We start from the raw sequence: 21,482 nt of genomic DNA, 5'->3' as shown, positions 1-21,482 counted from the left end.
GTCTAGTCGTATCGCAATTAAAAATTTGAGTTGTTCTGAGCTGCAAGTTAACCTAATTTTTTTCGATTAGATTAATTTTGATTGAATAAATCATTCAATGCCTAACAAGCGCCTTCAAAAATATGAGAATTACAAGGAATAAATTACTTACAATAATTTATGAACTTTGTTATAGAAATTTTGAACTTTAAAGCCTTAGCGCAGAAATTGACGCTTGAAGCGCACGCAGCGTATGCTCGTTCAATTTCCCGCCTAGATCAATCTAGGAGAGTGAAACAAAATCACTGCATTTACTCTTATCTTAATATGATCAGCGATGAGCAGACGCGGAAGCCCTCATTAACGAGCTAAGGGATGATGCATAACGGGCGTTGCATATAAGCCTGAGTTAACATTTACATGACAATATCTTGGAGTAAAATTAATAATTTAAAAAATAATCACAAAATAATTCTGAGGGTTGTTTACTTACATTTAGTAGGTAAACAAGAAAATTTAAACTTTAAATTTTGGTTCGTTTTAACAATGTAATTTTGTAAAATTACCAAGCATCAGACTGATTTTAAGAGTTTATTTTATATGTTTAATTTAAAGCTTCGTGTAAACGTAATCACAACTTCCCCCCTTCAATTTGTGTTCTTTAAATGAGAACGAAAAAGCGCTATAAGAAAATCCTAATACATGCAAGACGTTTACATTGCAAAAAACTGATGCAATAAGTTGGACGATCCAGTCATGATGACCGGAGGCTCTGTCCGAGACGATGGCGGTCTTCAAAGAGGTCTAATTGCTTCAATAAAAAAATAATACAAGAAGAATTATGTATGGAGAGCGTTTTGCAAACTTGCTTCCTGCGCAAGTGAGAACAAAATATGACAATAGGGCTTATTAATAGGCTGTAGTGATCATAATATTGCATGGCTAATTCCATCATACTAGGAGGTCGAGTACATCAAACGGAGCCAAATCTATTAAATGAACAAGAATTTCGTGCTCTCATACTCAGTTTCGTGCGTAAGCCAGAGGCAGTAAATACACTAAGGCGGCGTGATGCAGTTCACGCATGAATAATTCGCAGCATCCAAAGGTTAAACATATTAAGCGTGTAACGGTTTACTGGCAACAGCTGGTCAAGCGTTCACGGAATTCGAAAGTTACTGTAAAAGTGACTTTGCCATGAACGTAAGAGCTTTCTGGCGAAATTTTGATTGATATTCTGACCTTATTTGAACCGAAGTTTCAGAATTATCCTCTGAGCAATATTAAACTTAAATGTAATAAAATTAGACGAAATTAAGTTTGTGAAAAACACACGTATTGGTTCTTAAGTTGATAAAACGGTAGAACCAAATGCGATAAACTATTTGAAACAAGAAAATATGTTAAAATGACAATAATTGACAGAGCTGTTAACTGTTATTTTGTTTTACCGAAACTTAATTTGTGTTCACTTTATTTTCCAGTGCCGATGGTAACAAATAATTCACTTTAATTTTCGTAACAAAAAACGAAAATTCAGGAGCATAAAATTCAGAAAATGCAAAAACAGATTATAATTGAACATTAACCAAATATATCTCGAAGTAAAAAGAGAATGAACGAAGAATGCACCGAATAAGAGATAAATCAAATTTGATGAACGAACGCTAATTTAAGGGCCTTAGAACTCCAGAACTTCGAAGCGACGTTGAATGAACTACACGAAGCGCATTAGAAACACAGTGAGATTTGACGGTTTAAAGGCAATGTTGGCTTTGCATGATAAGACGTTCAATTTTTCACCAGTTCGTCACATCCGTAATGCCCAACATCAGCTAGAATGCCTCATCGTAAAGCAATATATATTGTAAGCCAGCATAGAGCTCATTCCTAACTAATCATCTAATGGCTGCCAGAGCGGTTAATCTTAACCAACTTCGAGTTATTCTCTTGCATTTGGAACCAAATTTGTAACTCAACAAATCTATTTGATGCCAGCACGGATTCGCCTCGAAACACAATTGCGATAGTGAATTTTTATTGGCCCCCTTCGGATCGGCAATGTAATTTCCTATGGCATCTCATGAGCATCGTGATGCCAAGTGAACCAGAGTGTGTAATTGAGGGACGAATCTTTCGATCACGTTCTCCCGTTTATGCCAATTGCTATTTCAAATTGCATGGTAATATTGGGTATTGGATCTTTTAAATGTTACTCGGCCGTCCGTTTATGCGTGTGTATCTTGGATGGACGCTACAAGAACGCTTCTTGCTGCGCACCATGGCATGAAATTAAGCGGCTGGAGCAGGTAGTTTCTGCTGGCACATTTGCACGCGAGCATCCCAAAGACTTGCATCGATTTCACAACCGGCAAAGCCGCCCAAAAAAGCAGGTAGTTACCATATCATTGAGTGTTTCCCAGATGGACTTATCGTTTATATAGGCTTGCTACCACCGAGTAGTCGGCGGCTACCATGACAGACTGCCGGGATGTAGAAATGTTCCAAACATTCAACGAGTTGCAAGGATTCATTGACCGTGCCTCCAAGGTGAACACTTAGGCGAGAGATCAAGCGTCCAAAACAAGATTCGTGCCTCAGAGCATCCATTCTGAAGAGGGCAAAAAGGACATCCTGTCTGCAAGCATTCTTGAGCTACAAGAGTATCAACCTCATCGACAGGTGTATTCCCTCTGTACAATTGCAATAAATTAAGATAAATAGTGCGATGATATCTTAATCGTGAATATGGATTAAATCTTTAGAAAACTCCAACAATAACTTATAATAGCGAAGATCCTGAATATGAATCAAATTTACATGCAAGCAGTAATTGCCATCACCTAGTGATATTTTTAAAATAAGTGAATAAGTGGGACGCGTTTACTTTAGTACACACACAGATTTGCTATCAAGGGATTAAGAAACATCCACCTAAAATTTGTTCCCATTTTTATTTAAACGCGAATCAAATAAAAAAATTTAGGATTTGACATGCAATTAATGGTAGCACCATCCAGCAATTTTGAAAAAAAATCAGGGTTTTGCTCAGCCATGATGTTCAAGCTCATTTGTCCAACAGCGGCCTTAAAACATTAATCATATGAACATAAGTAGTTTTTTGTAAAGTTGCTCAGCTTGAAGTTATAGAACTTCAAACAAGAGAATGGCCAACGTTGAAAAACATTTGGAGTTGAAAGCCTCATGTGGTGGTATTAAATTGAGAGGTCTCAAGGTAACTAGTTTTCTTGCATCTTTGTATACGAAGTTACTCAATAAATCAAGAAAGCATGTAAACTTCGATGCATTCGCATATAACTTTCTATTCTCGAAATCACGTTCCTGTACGTTGATTAATTTAATTTGAAAGGTTGCCTATTGTTATTAGATCTTGTTGCCTCAGTACTTGATTATCCTATTTTTCAGTAAAGACCTTGATCTTCAAATGAAGAATTAAGATAAATATTCATATAACGTAATGCAGTAATATACAATTCATTCGTAATAAACGGAAATATTGCAAAAAACTTGTTACCAAGTACAATGAGTGACGCAATTAACAAAGTTAAGTTAAGGAGTGTTCATGAGAACGCGGTCGGGTTTAAATGCATGTAATTTTCCAGTCGCAAAACGTGAGAAATTTTTCAAGAGGTCGTTGGTATGGCTTGTGATGTACGAGGGCCTATCGACACTGTCCTGGAGTTGCTGCTAATGTATGGACGGCGGTCCGTCATTCGTCTCGTGTAATTGTGCTCGGAAATCTACTGCGGAAACTAAGAAAAATGCTGCCGCGTCAAAATAAAATGATCAACATAGGGAAGAAAACGAGTGCACTGCATTTCGTAGGAACACTGGGTGGATGAATAGCGTCCTTGTAACTGGTTACTCTGACTAGCGATTGTGGTAACAGGTTTAACAAATTATAAGGTTCTTTGAATACGACTAGATAAATACAGTATAATAATCGAAGGCAAACAATTTCTTCATGTTAATTAGGAATCAGAAACAATTATCAGCGATTAATTTTCTGAACTAAATTGTATGCTTTATTTTCTGATTTGAGGCAGTTCTACACGCAATCATTCATTGGACTCAACAGCTACTGAGAACATACAACTCAGCTCAGCTCAGTTAACACGTTGAACAAAATTTAAAGAAAAGATTGCTGAACTGAAAAAGTCACAATTCATTAAAATTCTCATAAAAAACGACAAACCTAAATATGCTGCTTACAGTTTACCGAATTGGGGCTGCAATGTTTTTTTCCGCTGTATAAGTTATTGCACAATTTATTGCAAAAATTACCTTATGAAGCGCAGCGAACAAGTAGCCGCAATGAGGTTGGATTACAGGAAAGTGAAGGTAACAAGAACACGTATTTTAAATTTGTTTTGATATTGCGTAAGAAATTAAAAATCCCTAAGAAGTGGAAAGATCATTGTTCATTCAATGCATAAAAATGACAGAAAAAATCAATTGATAGCAAGCATTTTCTTGGGTAGTTAAGTCAATAAAAACGGGATTATCTCTGAATTTATTATTTAAATCAGGTTACTCTCAGTATTGTTTCGGTTGACAAAACTGTTTTTAACTACTTATATAAGAGACAACATTCTATTGATTTAACTTAACAACAATTTTACGATAACGGTAGAGCGTTTAGGCGTTGGTCACGTGAGAGAGGCGGTATTTCTGGAGCTCATTTTGTCATTGTTGCAATGAAGTGTAATTGCCCGCTATCGCTGATGAACGATGAGAACATGGATCACTGAAGTGGTCTGAGACAGGCTGCTTATTATGGTAATACAGGACTGACTAAATGAGCTCTTCAAGAGGCCTTCACACCTGATCAAACTTGAGACGGAACTATCGCTTTTAGCTCTGAGTTATTTCCTTTTTTCTTCATGGAGTTCTCCGTTTCCTGTTGTTTGTTTTTGATTTTTTTACATTCATTGTATCGTTAACTATTGACTTGCAATTAATTATGAAAATATATATAGTTTAGAGCAGCATTGTTAAAATATTCAAAAGCAAACTTTTGATCATAAAGAATTTTATAGATCAAATACGCATCTGGATTAATGCAAAACTTAATAATTATTCTATTATAATCTAACAAGAGCTAAAAATTTTTTACACTAACTGCTGTTTGCAAAAGCAGTTTCCCTTAGAATGTCATAAAAGCTGACATAAAAAATTCAAAAGATAACGCACGCAACAAAAAATTGTAGGAAAATATAGATCGAAGACGGTTTTGCAGAGCGCTTAATCACCAGGAGCAAAGTAGGTGTGAAAACAAATGGTAGACATAGGGATGAAAATAATCATTTGACATGCAATAGATGAAGCAAGACCGAATGTGATGACCGGTGTATTTTTCTGGTCTTACCAAGCGTATACAAGCATTTGATATCGAACAAGAATTGTCACCGCATGAGCTGGAGTTCGAATAATGTCGCTTCTCATGACAGATATCTCGATGAGAGCTGTTCAAAGCTCGGTTTTGCAGAATGAAATGATGAATTTGTCAATCGTTATACTGAAAATAGATAGGCTTAGAAAGAAAATAAAACGTCAATAAATTTTAACATATAAATAGGTAAGGCGAGATTCGAAAACCGACACCACTTATTTTTTCCCATGTGAATTTTTATTTGAGAAAATTTGAAAAAGGCTTGGAGTTTTTAATGGGATTTTATGATCAAATCCACGACGTGGGAAGCCATGCTATGAAAAACCATAATTACAAGAGCAGGACGAAAATTCCGCCGTCAGTCGCGCATCCTTCCAAAAACTACCTGCATGCAAGCAAAGGATTACGATTTTTACCTCAAAAATCTCCCAACCAACAAGATTATTCTGGATATAGAATTTCCCTGAAGGCTCTATATAAGGAATTGGTTTTGCTTCATGGCTTTTGGGCTCATCTTCCTGGAGCTTCCGGTGCACACATGGGAAGCGGTCGCGGTGCGGGATGGCTATGGGAAAGGATTATGGGACGCTGGATTAAACGTGCCATCAATGCAGTCGAGTTTGATCTTGGATTGGGTATTACATGGACGGTCGCTTTTCAGAAACTCGAAAAATGACATTTTGGGCGCCAACGATCTTGGAGACGCTGCTAGGCTGCGACGGTTGAGGAACTTTACTCTCCAAGAGATTCATGTCAGTAGAGGAAGAAGGCCTCAAAGGGTGACGTATCTTGCTACATTAACTTCCAGGAATTTTTGGGCAAGCTTAAAGAATAGACTCCTTCACTGCACAGGACAAGGTAAATAGTAAAGACGCTTTTCCAACCAAGGGTTGGGAAGAAGCAACGCGTGAAAATATACACGATGTGAATTCATATTAGCATCATTAATGTTTCCATTAATTGTTAGATGCATAATTTTATGTCACACGGTAATTAGCATAATAAATTATAAACATGACACCTTATATGACGATTCGAAAAGTTGACCAAGTTATTCGTTTGTGTAAATAAGTTAATTATTTATTGGGCACTGAACCCGAGTAGATAAACTTGATGCTTACTCATACAGTTCACTACATCCTTAAAGGAACGGCAAGGATAATTTCACGAGATTCAGTACATGCATGATTTAAAAAGGCAATTTATTCAGCGTCCGAAACAGGTTAAAGCGTTGTCAAGTCCAGATGCAGTGTTGAACTTTCGTTTGTGGCGTTATAGTTTGCAGGTGATATTCTACATTAAAAACGTGTTTCGACTGATGATTATCGAGTAGAGTCGTCGAAGCTCACTGTATCGGTCCGGTATTACAACAAATCGTGGAATTAATGTACACGCCTAAAATTATTAAAAGCCTGAGAATTCCTGTTCAGTTAATGAAAATGCAAGAATATTCATGCTGCTAGTTTTGCATATGAGGAAAAAATTCCGACGTCAACTCCGGGGCCGAGCTTAAATTATATTATGATACGTCTGTAAATTACAGCAAAAGTACTAGCAGGTTAAGAAACAAAAGATGAGAAATAATTTTTTTCACTTGTTTTGAGAAATTTTAGTTCTTCGAGTTAACTTTATCGTTTGATCACCATAGTGTTTTATCTGAATTTATGTATTCATCGATTCCATAACTCAAAACTCACGCCTAGTTCATATGGTCATTAAGTTCCCTATATAGTCTTTTGAATTTCTTTGGGCCAATGAGTGAGTTAAATAAACCGAATAAAATTTACATAGCAACGAACTTAAGGTAGATTAAAATAATTATGAATATTTTAATTTTTTAATCGTATTTAAATAATTATGATCTCCTGAGCAAAGGTAGCGTTGCACTTGAATGGATCCATGGGTCGTTAGGTGAGTAGAGTTGACACAGAATTTTTTATGAGTGTAGTTAAAGTAAAAAGAGGGCAGCGATGTTGACGGTGCGAACGATGATGACTTAGGCTCGTTGTCAACAGCAAAATCAGCAGGCGTAACATTTATTGATGGAACCAATTGTTGAGCTCAGGATGTACTCGGTCTCTCGAGAAGCAGGAAATCGACCATCGACAGTACATGAAGCTTCAAGATAATGAAGGACAGCTCTTATTGCCCTGCTACGCTCCGATTAATTTCACAATCCAGCTGCAGGAATAGCATCACGAATTAGAGCCTGAAATTGTTAAGAAGAATGGCGAATTAAGTAACAGCTGAAGCAGAAATGTGCAAATGCAGTCCAAATCAAGTCAAGATTTGAAAACAATTAAAACTAATTTCTTATGTTTTACAAAAAAAATATAGTCACATATTTACATAAGGCGATAGCCTCTTTAAGTGATCAATTTTTATTGCAATAGCTGTTATTCATTATTCAGTTAAAATGATGCTGAGCGACGGGATTGAGAATGCATATGGGTGCATAAAAATATAAGTCAAGCAATTAAGTGTACAAGTATCTTGATTATTTACTCGATTATAAGTGCGCCTTTGCCGACGACCACGAATATGTAAATTACTAACCAAATTAATTGTCAAATATTTCCTCTTAAAATATTTCCACAAATAATGTTCTGGAGATTACGCCGAACGAGTGTCAAATGTAAAAAAACTCTTCACTGACTTCACTTTCGTGCTCTATATCATTTATGTGTTCTTTAGAGTTTATGCTCACTTTAAAAGGTGGAACATAACAGCACTGAAGTTTCCCTTGAACCCGGAACCCGTATGCGGAGTATGGCTTTTTGCATCACACATCACTTCGGAATATTCTAGTGGGTCACGAATTCAGCTGCCATTGCTGTCAGACTAACTGCCTTCCCAATAAGTTAGTGATGTAACGATCATATTTAGGACGGAATATTTCTAGTCACATTCCCACTGCCGCTTCATTATCAGAGTCAAAAACCATCACGGAATATTGAGCAGCTGAAACCATCATTGGCTGGAAAAATTTGCGACGTGATCGTGTCCGAAATGCCTTCATTAGCAGCACCAAACGCGGTCCGTGTTCCATCATTTAGAATAAATGTGCACTGGAAGTGCTACTTTGAGCGCTTCTATTAGCATTCAAGAAAGTGTTAAAAGGCCTCAAGAGGTCTCAGGGATCGACATCGTAAGCTAAATTGGAGCCCCAAAATAACGGAGTTATTCGGGCATGCTGGCTGGGGTGCCCTTAGAACTGCTTCAAGTGCGTTATTTTTGACGCGGAGTCTTAAGATCCTAGCGAAATCCAACGTCGGGCTTTCCAATTTCTGGATTTAAATTGTTTAAATTTTGTCTTGCGTTTACATCAAAAAGTGGATTTATAATGACGGGGCCTTTGTTTTGTTGGTATATTCTTTCCAAGACTAAAGGACTAACAATATAAAACAGGAATAATAAATGAAAAGTAATTCGAAGAAGAACAGACATCATTTGATTGAATGAACGATTGCACAAAGGATTGAGTATAAAATATTTAAATCTTATAGAATGCAATCAGTTTAAATTTTAATAAGAAGCGTTTGCAGTTTTTATCCGTCAAAAAATTCAATATAAATTTCTTCCGAGCGATTTAAAATAATTCCATGGTATTGTTAGATATTGTGAAATCAATCAATTCTCTGAAATACACCATATAATTAATATAATATAATATAATATAATACATTTAATTAGTAGTCCGACGTACGCGCTTCATTTTGTGATGTTCCACAGAAAACATTGTTAATAAATAACACGGAAGCCCAAGTGAGATCACGTCTGGAAACCGTAATAAAATGACGTTTTCTGGAAGAGGATTTCTTTGAAAATGGTGAGAACTTATTAATCCTAGCATTGGACTGATCAGTCCGCTGAATTCTTCGTTTATTCAGCGATTTTCTCTCTGAATGCGTACACAGCACACAGCGCTCGTGTCAGCATTTACACAGAACGCTCTTATCCATACGGATTTTTTTCCGCTGAATAATCTAATCGAGTAGTCAAGCTTTAAATCTTCTATTATTTACTTAACGCGCTTTCAGTGATTAAAGTTAAAATTAGCTTGCCCATGAAACATCAGTTGATTAATTAATTAAATAATTAATTGGTAATTTTGGTATCTGTATTGACAGCAACAGTCAAAATTCATCTTAAGTTCGATTATCTACTGGACGCCCGCAATTCTTTTAATAAAAATGTAAAAATACTCAATATTTTGCTGTACTTTTCTCTATATATTTTGGTGTGGTTGAGACTTTAACTTACGTCTGTCAAGATGTTTCAAAATTATCAAGATCTAACAGATGAACGTTTCTGGAACATCCTCATTACGAACTTATAAATCAATCAATAAGTAATAAAGATCTTCATCAAAGACAATTTTCTCTGTGATATTTCTTGCGTCTGCCTGACTTATGTTCAACCGAATGTTAGGGAGAGCGTCAAGAACAGATAAGAAGCGGCCAAGAATTGAAATTTTTCATATCATGCAAGCAGCCCCGCTTACAGGAATCATTATGGCAGCATTAATTTAATTATGACGGCATTATGCAGCTACATGGACGGCCAAGTAGCCATATACATAGCAACATGCACGGCCACATTGACAGCTAAACAGCCACATGCACATTGCATAGCCAAATTGGACAGCCACATGGACAGCCACATCGACAGCCACATGGACAGCCGCATGTACAGCCACATGAACTGCCACAGGCACAGCCACATGTACAGCCACATGAACAGCTACATATACAGCCACATGGACAGCTACATGGACAGCCTCATGTACAGCTACATATACAGCCACATGGACAGCCACATGGACAGCCACATGAACAGCCACATGAACAGCCACATGAACAGCCACATGAACAGCCGCCATATGGCTGGCAGAGGAAATGGTCTGGCGTACGTGAGCTGCAGAGGGCCGCCATCTGGAGTTGTCGAAGCGCAATAAATTGCATCGCCTCTGCAATTACAAGATATACAAACATGATCAGAGTGCTTGGGGCTGCTGCAATTCAGTGTCATGATATAGTTATACGCAGTGCAAGTACGTGCTCAAAACTATACCGTTTATCAGATAACAAAGACTTGCACACGACTGCAGATCGCGGCGATGGACAACACGCAAGCAATCGGCGAGTTCAACGTGCAGTGAAATCATACCAACGAGATAAGCTTTTTATTCAGAGCAAAAGTTGGTCTGACTTGACATTGATGGAACAGATTCTGCATGATGAATAGGAGGGACTGAGTAAACTGCGATGATGCATTTATGATTTAATCTAGAATTGTTTAATAGTTCATGGAAAAAAGTCACAAGCCTAGACCGGAGGTGAGGCTGAATACGGTCGAATTAAAAACCTCCAGACTCATTAATATTCGGATTGAAATTTACATGGAAATGGATGTCAATTTGTACTAATCAATCGATATTTTCGGAAAAGATTGATTGCAGACTAGGTAATGAAATGACCAAAAATATAGGTAAAAGGCTATTCGAATTTACAGTCGAAAATTGAGTTTATTTGCAACTCTGCCGTGTATTGAAATTAATATCGACCTAACAGTCCTAACTGTTCAACATACGTGTACATCCTATTGACTTTTCATCCTTCAGGCACAACCTTTTCACTGTTTAACCTTCATGCACAAACTATTCTCTGTTCAACACTCGTGTACACCCAATTCACTATTCAAACGTTTTATTCACCGCTGTTCAACTTTCACCCACATGCGTTTCACGGCTCAAGTTTTTTCTAAACGTAGATGCGCCGAAAAAGCGAGCACAACCAAAAGATTCAAAACTTTCATCACCAGGAAGATCCTTCTTATTCGCGTAAACGATTTCAAAACATCAAACATAAAAGACGAACAGAAAAAATAAAAATTGTGGAAATTTAATTTTAACCTTAATTTCGACGGCGAGGTTTCGAGTGTGAAGTGCAAGCGTGAAATTAGGGCACCGCCTTTGACCATCGGAAATCTGTGGAGCTGTCTCAAGCCAGCGTTTTCAAGACGTTTGCTTAGAAGTGTTCACAAGATTGCGGTTACGTGGCTCAGGCATTTTAATGAATGACCTAAGAATGGAACATTTCTTGGGAAATACAGAAATGTTGTTAAGGTAGATTAAAACTTGATTAAAAATACACAATGATGCAATACTTCATGTCTGAGTTGGTGTTACAACTATTGCTGGGTTAGAAATAGTTCACGAATCTCTGCTTTATTCTTTTACTAGACAGAAAATACTACATAAAGCAAGGTTCCTAAATAATGTCGTATGTATTGAGTGCGCAAATTATTTTTTTTTCTTTTTAGAAGTACAGATTAATGAAAGAAATAACGAGGAGTGAAGAGTTCAAGTGATAACGTGTCAGATAATAACCCAAATAGTTAGTTACTCGCGCTTTTCAAAGTTAGCGTCAACTCCTTAATTAAAGAAAAACTTCTTAATTTACTCGTTAGACCAAGTTGAGCTGAAATGCAATAAAAATTACTTTTTAAAGACAACACTTCCAAAGAATCCAGTGTCTCCCATCTTACAGATGTACAATGAATTTCGAATTTTTTTAAATCAAATTAAAAAAATAATTTTTTTTAAATTTTTTTAATATATAATTTTTTTTCAAAATTATTTATTCTATTAATTGATTCATGCATTGCTTCTGACTTCACACAAGTGTGCAAAATTTCAGATCAGTTAGACAGGTAAAAGTGTGTCAAATATCAGTTATAAGATTTGTAGCTGACAAAATTAATTTTTCAATTTTTTTAATATTGATAAAAATTTTTATTTTATTTTTTAAATAATTTATTTTGACATCTGATTCATGCATTGTCTCCAACTTTACACAAGTATGCAAAATTTCAGATCGATAGGATAAGTAAAAGTGTATTAAATTTCGATTACAAGATTTGTAGCAGACAGACAAACTAACAAACAAACAGGCAAGAAGTGAAGTTAAAGAAAAGTGTTGTAAAAATTATACACAAATTATTAAATGATTTGTGTATTATTAAGATGACAGCAAAAATAAAACTGAATGAAACACACTGAGAAAATATGATATTGGAATTGAAAGTAAAATGTTGAGGTACATATGAATCATCGTTTGTTAGTCAACAGTCATTACAATTTCATACAACCAAACGCAGCGAATACGAAAACAGCGGCGGAATGTCAATTATGGATGGAGGCGCGAGGTGTTGTCCCAGCGACGGAATTACAGCGGCGCAGGTTGGAACAGCTCTGCTGGCGTGGCTTCCGTTGTTTGCAGAGCATCAGCCTCTCACGTATCCCAAATTATGACGCAATAAATGAAGCTATCGATGTCGTGTGCAATCACACCCAATGCTTTCCTGTCATTTGTAAACCATATCGAATCGTGACGAGTTTATTAGAGTTCAGCTAATAACCATGAAATTTCTTGCCTTCCATTTCAGAGATTACATTCATTTGAAGAAAAATTGCGTCCAAATAACACAGTGTGGAGTTACAGCTCAAACTAATTATAGAAAATAGACACCCACATTTATTGGTTGCCATATCCTTTGGTCTGTTGATCTTGCGCTTGTCGCTTCTTAAGCTATGACGCCCATTAAGACTTTATCACGATCTAGTTCTTCGAGTCATTGAAATTGGCAGGTTATGTTGTTAGTAAACGAGATGATAAATATAATTAGGCTGTGGCTGATGTTGAAAACTGTCTCCACAGAAACCAAACACTACGATTTTAGTGAAACCAACTGCCGCTTGTATTTATTTGTTCGCGTACTTCATCTTTACCACAATGAAAAAAACATCGCAATCACGGAAACAAGTCGTTCTTTTAACAATGGCTATCAGTCCTTTCGTGATTAACGTATATTTGAGGAGGAAAAATGAACTGAAGGCTCGTCCCAGGAGGCCTATACAACATGAGTAGGACATAATCGACGCAAAATACAGCATTTTAGACCACACGTTATTAGGGACTATCAAGAGGGGAGAGTGACGCGAAAGCATTCCAGTCGATGTCATCCATCAAGAGCGAGTTGATCAAGCGCTGACTTATCGCCCATTGCAAACAATACACTGTTCAATGTGGCAAAAATATAAGGCAATATTTTAAACTATCAGCCTACAACAAATAAAATGATAAAACTGATGTCTTGGTGGGTTAACTATTTGTCTGTGGTGAAATTAACTCCCCTCAGTGCTATTTGCACCTAGAGAGCTGGTAACGAGTGTCAGTGTCTATATATTCAAAAGGTTAACCATTTGTCTAGAGATACCGTGTATTGGCCGTTGTAAAAGCTATTTGTATTTTGATGTTTCTTTTAAAGAGAGTTACCCTTTGCAGCAGAGGGTTTGTAATATTTTAATTTGAAACAAATTTGTGGCCAATACAGACCAATGCGGGTGTCGTGATTTTGAATATGACATCATCCTTAAGGTTTTAATCGACATTTTTCTATTATGATGTGCTCTTCTTCAAACGAGAAAATTATGAGTAAGAACCGCATCCTATTTTGGAAACGTCGGCAAACAAAGTGCACATGTAATGTTTTCTCTCTTACGTAGTGATCAATAAGTTAGTAAAAAACTTTCGAATTTCTTCAGTGGTTTTGAACACTTGTAAGCTCACACTTTTTTCGAAAATATAATTTATTGCGTTCAAGCAGAAGAAAGTGAACGTACACATTTATTGATCATGGCGTAAATCAATAATAATTTCTAAAATTGTTAAGAATTCTAAGCTATTGTTGATCTAATCAAGAACAAAAAGTCGCTTAAATAAATAGTCGCTGAATAATTCATTAATGCTTATCATAGAAGCTGTATATTAATGCAAAATATTCGATTGTAGTTAATCCTGAAATGAACTAGCACACAATGTAATTTAAACTAATGTAATTTACACAATGTTACAGTTACAATTAGTTAAATTACATTGCACACAATGTAATTTAACTAATTAGGTTAAGAATTGTGCTTTTCATTAGAATTTTTTGGCATAATGAATTTGGAGTAAATCTAGATAATGCATAAAGAATTTAAGATGAAAATTTCGTGAATATTTTAACAAGTATTGTTAGACATTAGTAACTTAGATAATCAGTAAATATCAGCTCAACACGTGCGCAACCATGAAATTCATTGACGGTCTTCAGTACATCGGTGAATGTCAACTGAAACTGCAGAACAATCACTTGAATCCTGGAATCGTTTTCTTAATGAGGGTAATCCCTTGGATGCAATAGTAGCGTTTTTGTAAGCATAGCAATCACTTGTATCCTGGAATCGTTTTCTTAATGAGGGTAATCCCTTGGATGCAATAGTAGCGTTTTTGTAAGCATAGCAATCACTTGTATCCTGGAATCGTTTCTAACTGAGAGTAATCACTTCGATACAATAGTAGCATTTTTGCATGCAGGGCAATCACTTGAATCCTGGAATCGTTTCTAACTGAGAGTAATCACTTCGATACAATAGTAGCGTTTTTGTAAGCATAGCAATCACTTGAATTTTGTTGGCGTTTTTGTAAGTAAATCAAACATAGGAGCGTTTTTGTCCAAAATCAGAATTTCTGCAGCAGGGATGTCTGATGTGAGAGTGAAGCCGTTCAAGTCGAGGAGCTTGACGAGAGCGAAATAGAGTGAGATGTCATGGAGGCAATTATGCAGTTTTATAGGCGCGACAGGCTTCGTTTTATGCCGCCTTAATTATTATGCTGGCCATAAAACTCCAAACGGAAGATGACAGCTGGAGACACTGTGACGATCACTGCTCATAATTAGACTATAATTTACCGGTAATATGTCGAGGGCTGGAGAACTTCACAGTCCTATTAGTCTAATTTTATATATTTTAACACGACCCCTTCCTACTAGACCAGAGTAGCATGCAATTTTATTATTTCCTAACTGAATTTACTTTCAAGTCTATTTCACGCATTTAAGTCCCGTGCCTGAAGACCTGACGAGAATAGTGTCCGCGGGACGAAAGCATAAATAAAATTTGAGCGTGTGTTGTTGTGTATCAATGCAAAAACAGCTTTTCAAAATAAATTCTCGTAGCCTATAATAAAAATACAAAACTATTAAACGTCAGAGAGAATGACAAAAAATTAGCTTTTATACATGCAAAGAAGAAAAAATGTTATCTTCACTATGCCATTTCGAGTCTCACATTCGTGGTTCGTTCGTACTTGCTATGCGCAAATTCGATAGAAAATCTCAACAGTGCGCTAATACGACAACCCGCTATAGTTCAAAAACTATTTCCAAAGGACGCCTTCTTTCTATCATCTCATTGACCTCTCAAACTCTTCATAGTCAAGTGCAAAAAATTAGAATTTTATTCGTCAATAAAGTTGGCCACTGCACTATAAGCATTCATGAAATTAAGCTCGCTCGATGCATCAAAGCTTATACGGCTTTTCGCATGATGGAGCAGCGCGCGAGGTGTGCCATGTTTATGGATGTTTTGCACCGCTTTAATTGCCTTCTGTTTCTAGCCATAGGAAATTATGTCGCTCCGGAAACCATCTATTTCAGGACGTGCCTTCTCGCTGGCGGTCAAGCGAATAAAAACTTCGAATAATCAAGTCTAATGCATTACAGTAACCACCGTCCACAAACATAATTTTGAAAGTCCAGGATTGAAAAATGACAAAATATACTGAATTGATATTCATATGAAGTGGAAATCACAATAATATTAAAATTATTACAACTTAGGCAACTTTAGACGTGTGGGGAGCGCAAAAATGTAATTGCTAAAGATAAAGCAGTGAGTATTAAAATTATAAAAGAATGGATTGGGTTATACAGGAGACTAATTAATTGCTCGCTTAATTGTTAATGGTCAGTGAAAGATAATTTATCGACGCACACATGTGATCTAAAAATGATGAGGCAAATTTATTTCCGCTGCAAAATAAAATGGCTAGCTGCATAAAAGGCTAACGAACACAGTTTGTTCGTGTGTGTGTGTGAGATAATTGTCAATACATTATTTGTTCATCATCAAACACACTGATGCGAGCATTTTGTTCAGCTGAAAAACAAAAAATGAACACAATCAGTTCAGCAGCTTAGCACACTTAAATACAGTTTGCTCAGCTGAAAAAGAAAAAATGAACACAATTAGTTCAGCAGCTTAGCACACTTGAATACAGTTTGTTGAGCTGCAAAACACAAAAAAATGAACACAATCAGTTCAGCAGCTTAGCACACTTAAATACAGTTTGCTCAGCTGAAAAAGAAAAAATGAACACAATCAGTTCAGCAGCTAAGCACACTTGAATACAGTTTGTTGAGCTGCAAAACACAAAAAAATGAACACAATCAGTTCAGCAGCTTAGCACAATTAAATACAGTTTGTTGAGCTGCAAAACACTGCACAATTGAATACAGTTTATTGAGCAGCAAAACACAAAAAATGAACACAATCAGTTAAGCAGCTTGGCACAATTGAATACAGTTTAGTGAGCAGCAAAACACAAAAAATGAACACAATCAGTTCAGCAGCTTAGCACAATTGAATACAGTTTGTTGAGCTGCAAAACACAAAAATGAACACAATCAGTTCAGCAGCTTGGCACAATTTAATACAGTTTGTTGAGCTGCAAAACACAATAATCAGAGTTGGTTGACGTGCAAGTCACAAAGTTGTTCCCACGCGAACAGTTTGGTTACCCCTCGTGCGATGAGTAACGCGGTCATACACTCATCAACTCATCAAGCAAAGGCCAATAAATTGTACTGAGCGACACCAGTAACGGGCTAAGGAAATCATCGGAACTATGGTGTTCCAAACACTCGGGAATAACAAGTCTGAACATACGGGACTAGACAATTTTACCGCCTCCGTAGGATGCGTCTATACATAATTTCATTTAAACATTTGCAGTCAAAATAAGTCACAATAGCATTAAAGACCAATTGCCTGCGCTGGCTGGATGCCAGATTTATGCTTTTTAGTAAATATATAGAGCGTTAATAATGATCTGAAACTACATTCTGACAAAGGCGTATCGTAAGCATGAAATCCCGAATGAAAAATTCTTATTAATAGAAAATATTAGAACACAAACAAATTTCAAAATATTACAGAAAAAGTGAAATAAATTTATTTATCTACTATTTATATCAGAGAGCAAGTTTTAAATAACATTACTGGAAATACTTTATTCATTATTAATAATTCCTTCATGAGGCAGCAATCTTTATCATCTTATTTCCTCAAAATATAGTATATATGAGTACTACAATAGAAGAAAGGCATTAAATTCAATAAAAAACGTGTTCATGTCATTGAAGGACAACAGCATTAAGGATTCCTCCATTGCCCCAGTGAAAGAGACATCCTAAACTTAGCGCAAACCCTAGGAAAGATTTCTGATCAAAGTAACTGTTATAGCCTCATGCAAAATGTTGGTTATAAATAAAATATTATTTTTAAATGAGTTCACAAATAAAGGTTGAAGCTTCCTGATATACCGGCACATTTGAGCGGTGTTCAGTTCCAGAATTTAAAAGGTAATGCATTTCAGCAGTGGATCTCAATCCCATGATGAAAAAAATCGACGAATTTGTCTCTAAGTATTAAAAATGATCAAGTTACGGAGTACTTTGGTAGGTAGAATGAATCAAAATCTTTCTAACAGTGTGAAGAAAGTTCATATTCTAAAAATTTCCATAAACTATATTTCTGTAGGTATAACGATTCGCACATTGAATTAAAAGATAGGTTCAAAACTGTGCATGCACTACAAATAAGGGCAAGAGTGATTAAAAGCTGAGCTCTGCTACCAAATAAAGGCAAGAGTGACTTAAGCAATAACGTTGTATCAGAAGATAAAGATAGATACACATATAAAGAAATTAATGTAATTGTATATACGATACGGCGAGAAGGATCGCGCCAGGATCACTCCTTACTCAGCGTTGAGGTTCCCTGCAGTCAACTCTGCCGTACATACGAGCGACTTCGCGCACTTACTCGCCGATCGCAATTGTGTATAAATAAAGTGAAACTTTGATACTTAATTTAAAAGTATTACATAGAGAATTTAATCTCCATAACTATTTCAGCAAATTGTAATTCACGGATAAACAATAGAAGCGCATTATTTTGTTTGAATTTATTTACTTTTTTTCAATTGTTTTTTTTAACTTGAAAAGAAATGGACCTATCATTTCCCAGTAAATTGTTTAGCTATGGATGAATAATTACGTTCTTTATCTAATATCACTGGTCACACTCGTTAGTAGGCAGCTTTTAAGTACGAAAAATGTATTTTAAACGTCTGTAATTATCACATGAAATCTGAAAGAAAATATTCAAGCATCAAAATGAAATGAAACCTGACTTGTGTGTGCAGCAGTCACAGAAATAAATATATGAAGGAAAATAACTTGACATGTTTCAATTTAAACACGAATTTCCATTGACAAAATTAGTAGCGGTATATGGGCCATGAACTAACTGAGAGGATCAAATGAGAATCTTCTCTTAAATTAAAACAAGAATTTAAATTTGCAATTTATTTCAAAATTTTCGACAGTATAAGTAAAAGTGCAGAATGTGATGAATCTCATTGAATGGAAGTGAGAATAATACAAAAAATGAATTTTAGTTTAAGAATTGCAGCGATAGGTTTATCGAATGACAGTTAACAGAAATCAACTAGAGTTACGTAATAAAAAATTGAGACATAAGAACGAAATTATTATCAACATTGAGTTGTATGTTTCCATCACCCTTCAAAAATCACGTCGAAAAATGCAACAAAACGATATCACATTAATTTATTTCCTGTTGCTCTGTCACTTTGTTGGCTGTGAGGCTTTATTTTCATAAAATTTATTAACTAAAGAAAGCCTATCATTGAAGCTTCGATTGGCCTTAAAATCTGTCTTTGATTTTTATTACTTTACGTAAAAAATGAAACGAAGATCCCTCTTTTAAGGGTGTGAGGCCATAAGCAGGCATTAAAGTTTCAAAGCGTCAACATCACTTATATGAGATCAACAGAGCATATCATCCAGCTTGTCATCTTCCTTCTTCACGAACAACTAATTTTTCACGATTCATTTAGATATGGAAAGCATGTCGTCTGCAGTTCAATAATCATATCGCTGCTCATATAATCAGGATCTCCCAGCTCGATCTAGACAGCAAAACATATGCAGTTCAATGTTTATACCGCATCTCGTTTAATCAGGTTCACTCGACTCGCTCAAGAAAGCATAACGTCTGCTGTTCAATGATCATATCGCTGCTCATACAATCAGGATCTCCCGACTCGATATTGACAGCAAAACATCTGCAGTTCAATATTTATACAACATCTCATTTAATCAGGTTCTCTTGACTCGATCAAGAAAGCATAACGTCTGCAGTTCAATGATCATATCGCTGCTCATATTATTAGCATCTCCCGAATCTATTAAGAAAGCATAACGCTTTCAGTTCAAAGGTTATTTCGCTGCTCATACGCGCATGGCTTTTCGAATCTATTAAGAAACATGAGGATTAATGACAGGAAATCGCATGCAATGCGAAAGATGGAGCCAGATTTCCAAATAAGTTGAGGATTTTACTCTCACGCAATTACTGATTAATTTTAAAGATAATTTATCAAAGTTCGTTCCGTGAACCTTTAAGACTCTCATCTAAATGCTGCCAACATTTTGTATTACACAAAATAACATAGCAAATTTATAAGTGATTCCAAGCTTCTATAAGTGATTTCAAATTTAACCAATGATATTTTAAAGACGGCAGAAATATGTACTTTTTTGGCTGGGTTGGAGAGAAAATTTATTCCAGCAGAAGTAAGGGAGTGAAGCGAATGCGACAGCATTAGGCAAAACTTCTAGGCGACAGCATTAGTCACACCTCGATATTTTGCGAATGTCCTTCACTTAAATCGAATTGATAACTTCATTTCTGCCTTTCCTGCCTTACTATTGATAGAAAGAAAAACCAAGGACTTATAGGGTCCAATTAAAGCACAAGGAAGTTAATCAGTTTCTTAATGACCAATGAGAAACAAAAATGTATACCTGGAAAATCACAATGTGTATTGCGTGGCCGGGCTCCAGTGGTGTCCATCGAGCTCCGTAGTTTGTTTCAGTTTAATTGCAATAATAAATAGCCATCCAATTTGTATCAATCCCGCTCGCGGCCAATCCATTATGGTCGTCTAAGTCGATGCTCAGGTAATTCCCGTAGAAATTCATTGGTTTGATTAGTGTACTAATTGAAGGTCTGGGCGGCATTTGGACGCTCCCATGCACACTTCCAGCCAACAAAGACCGCCTCTCCAACACAAATACAGGCTTTGGGCGCATCAAAAAAGAACAAATAATCTACGTCCAAGGTTCGTTTCGCTAAGTCACATTGCAAGAAGAGTGCAAATTACTAAGCAGTGCACAAATTTATCTTCTCCCAGGAAGATATCAGTGCACCGTCTGGGGTTCATAAATAGTGAGAGATCAAAGACAACGAAACTCATCAGCAAAAATCAAATGGGTCTCAATAAGCCAACTATACACAAGGATCGACGCGCTCGGGTGACAAAAGAACTAGAATGTCTCCTGACTTTGTCGATGTAATGGATGGATATGAAAAACTAGTCCGAAGAAGACGAGGAGAAACAAGTTAAATGCCAAGGAATAAGAAATAATATGAAGTTATATAGGCATCTGAATAAACACTCAAGTTAGAGCAATAGATTATAAACCATCAAACGAGAAAAAAATATAAGAAAGGTGGTCAGTTGTGCAAGAATTATCAATTTCAGTATTAAATAAATGTACGAAAATTATGGATGAGATAACAATAAATAAAGTCAAAAGGAGAGAAATGTAGCATTTCATGATCGAATCGCCGCGTATAAATCAACTTGGCAGTGGAGCACGTGAGTGGAATCAAAGAACGAAGATCATATAATGTACAGAAATACCATCAATTTATACAATTATTAATCACGGAGCTTGAAATTAACCGAACCAAATTCCGTTTGTTTTATTTATAACCCTTTTAATGCGTAGGTTGTGTTCAATAAAATATTGTGTCCTGGCATGTGAA

This window comes from Hyalella azteca, unplaced genomic scaffold, assembly GCF_000764305.2.
Source record: "Hyalella azteca isolate HAZT.00-mixed unplaced genomic scaffold, Hazt_2.0.2 contig10442, whole genome shotgun sequence".
NCBI lineage: Eukaryota > Metazoa > Arthropoda > Malacostraca > Amphipoda > Hyalellidae > Hyalella > Hyalella azteca.
The sequence above is the reverse complement of the archived record's forward strand: the minus strand, read 5'-3'. Positions refer to the sequence as shown.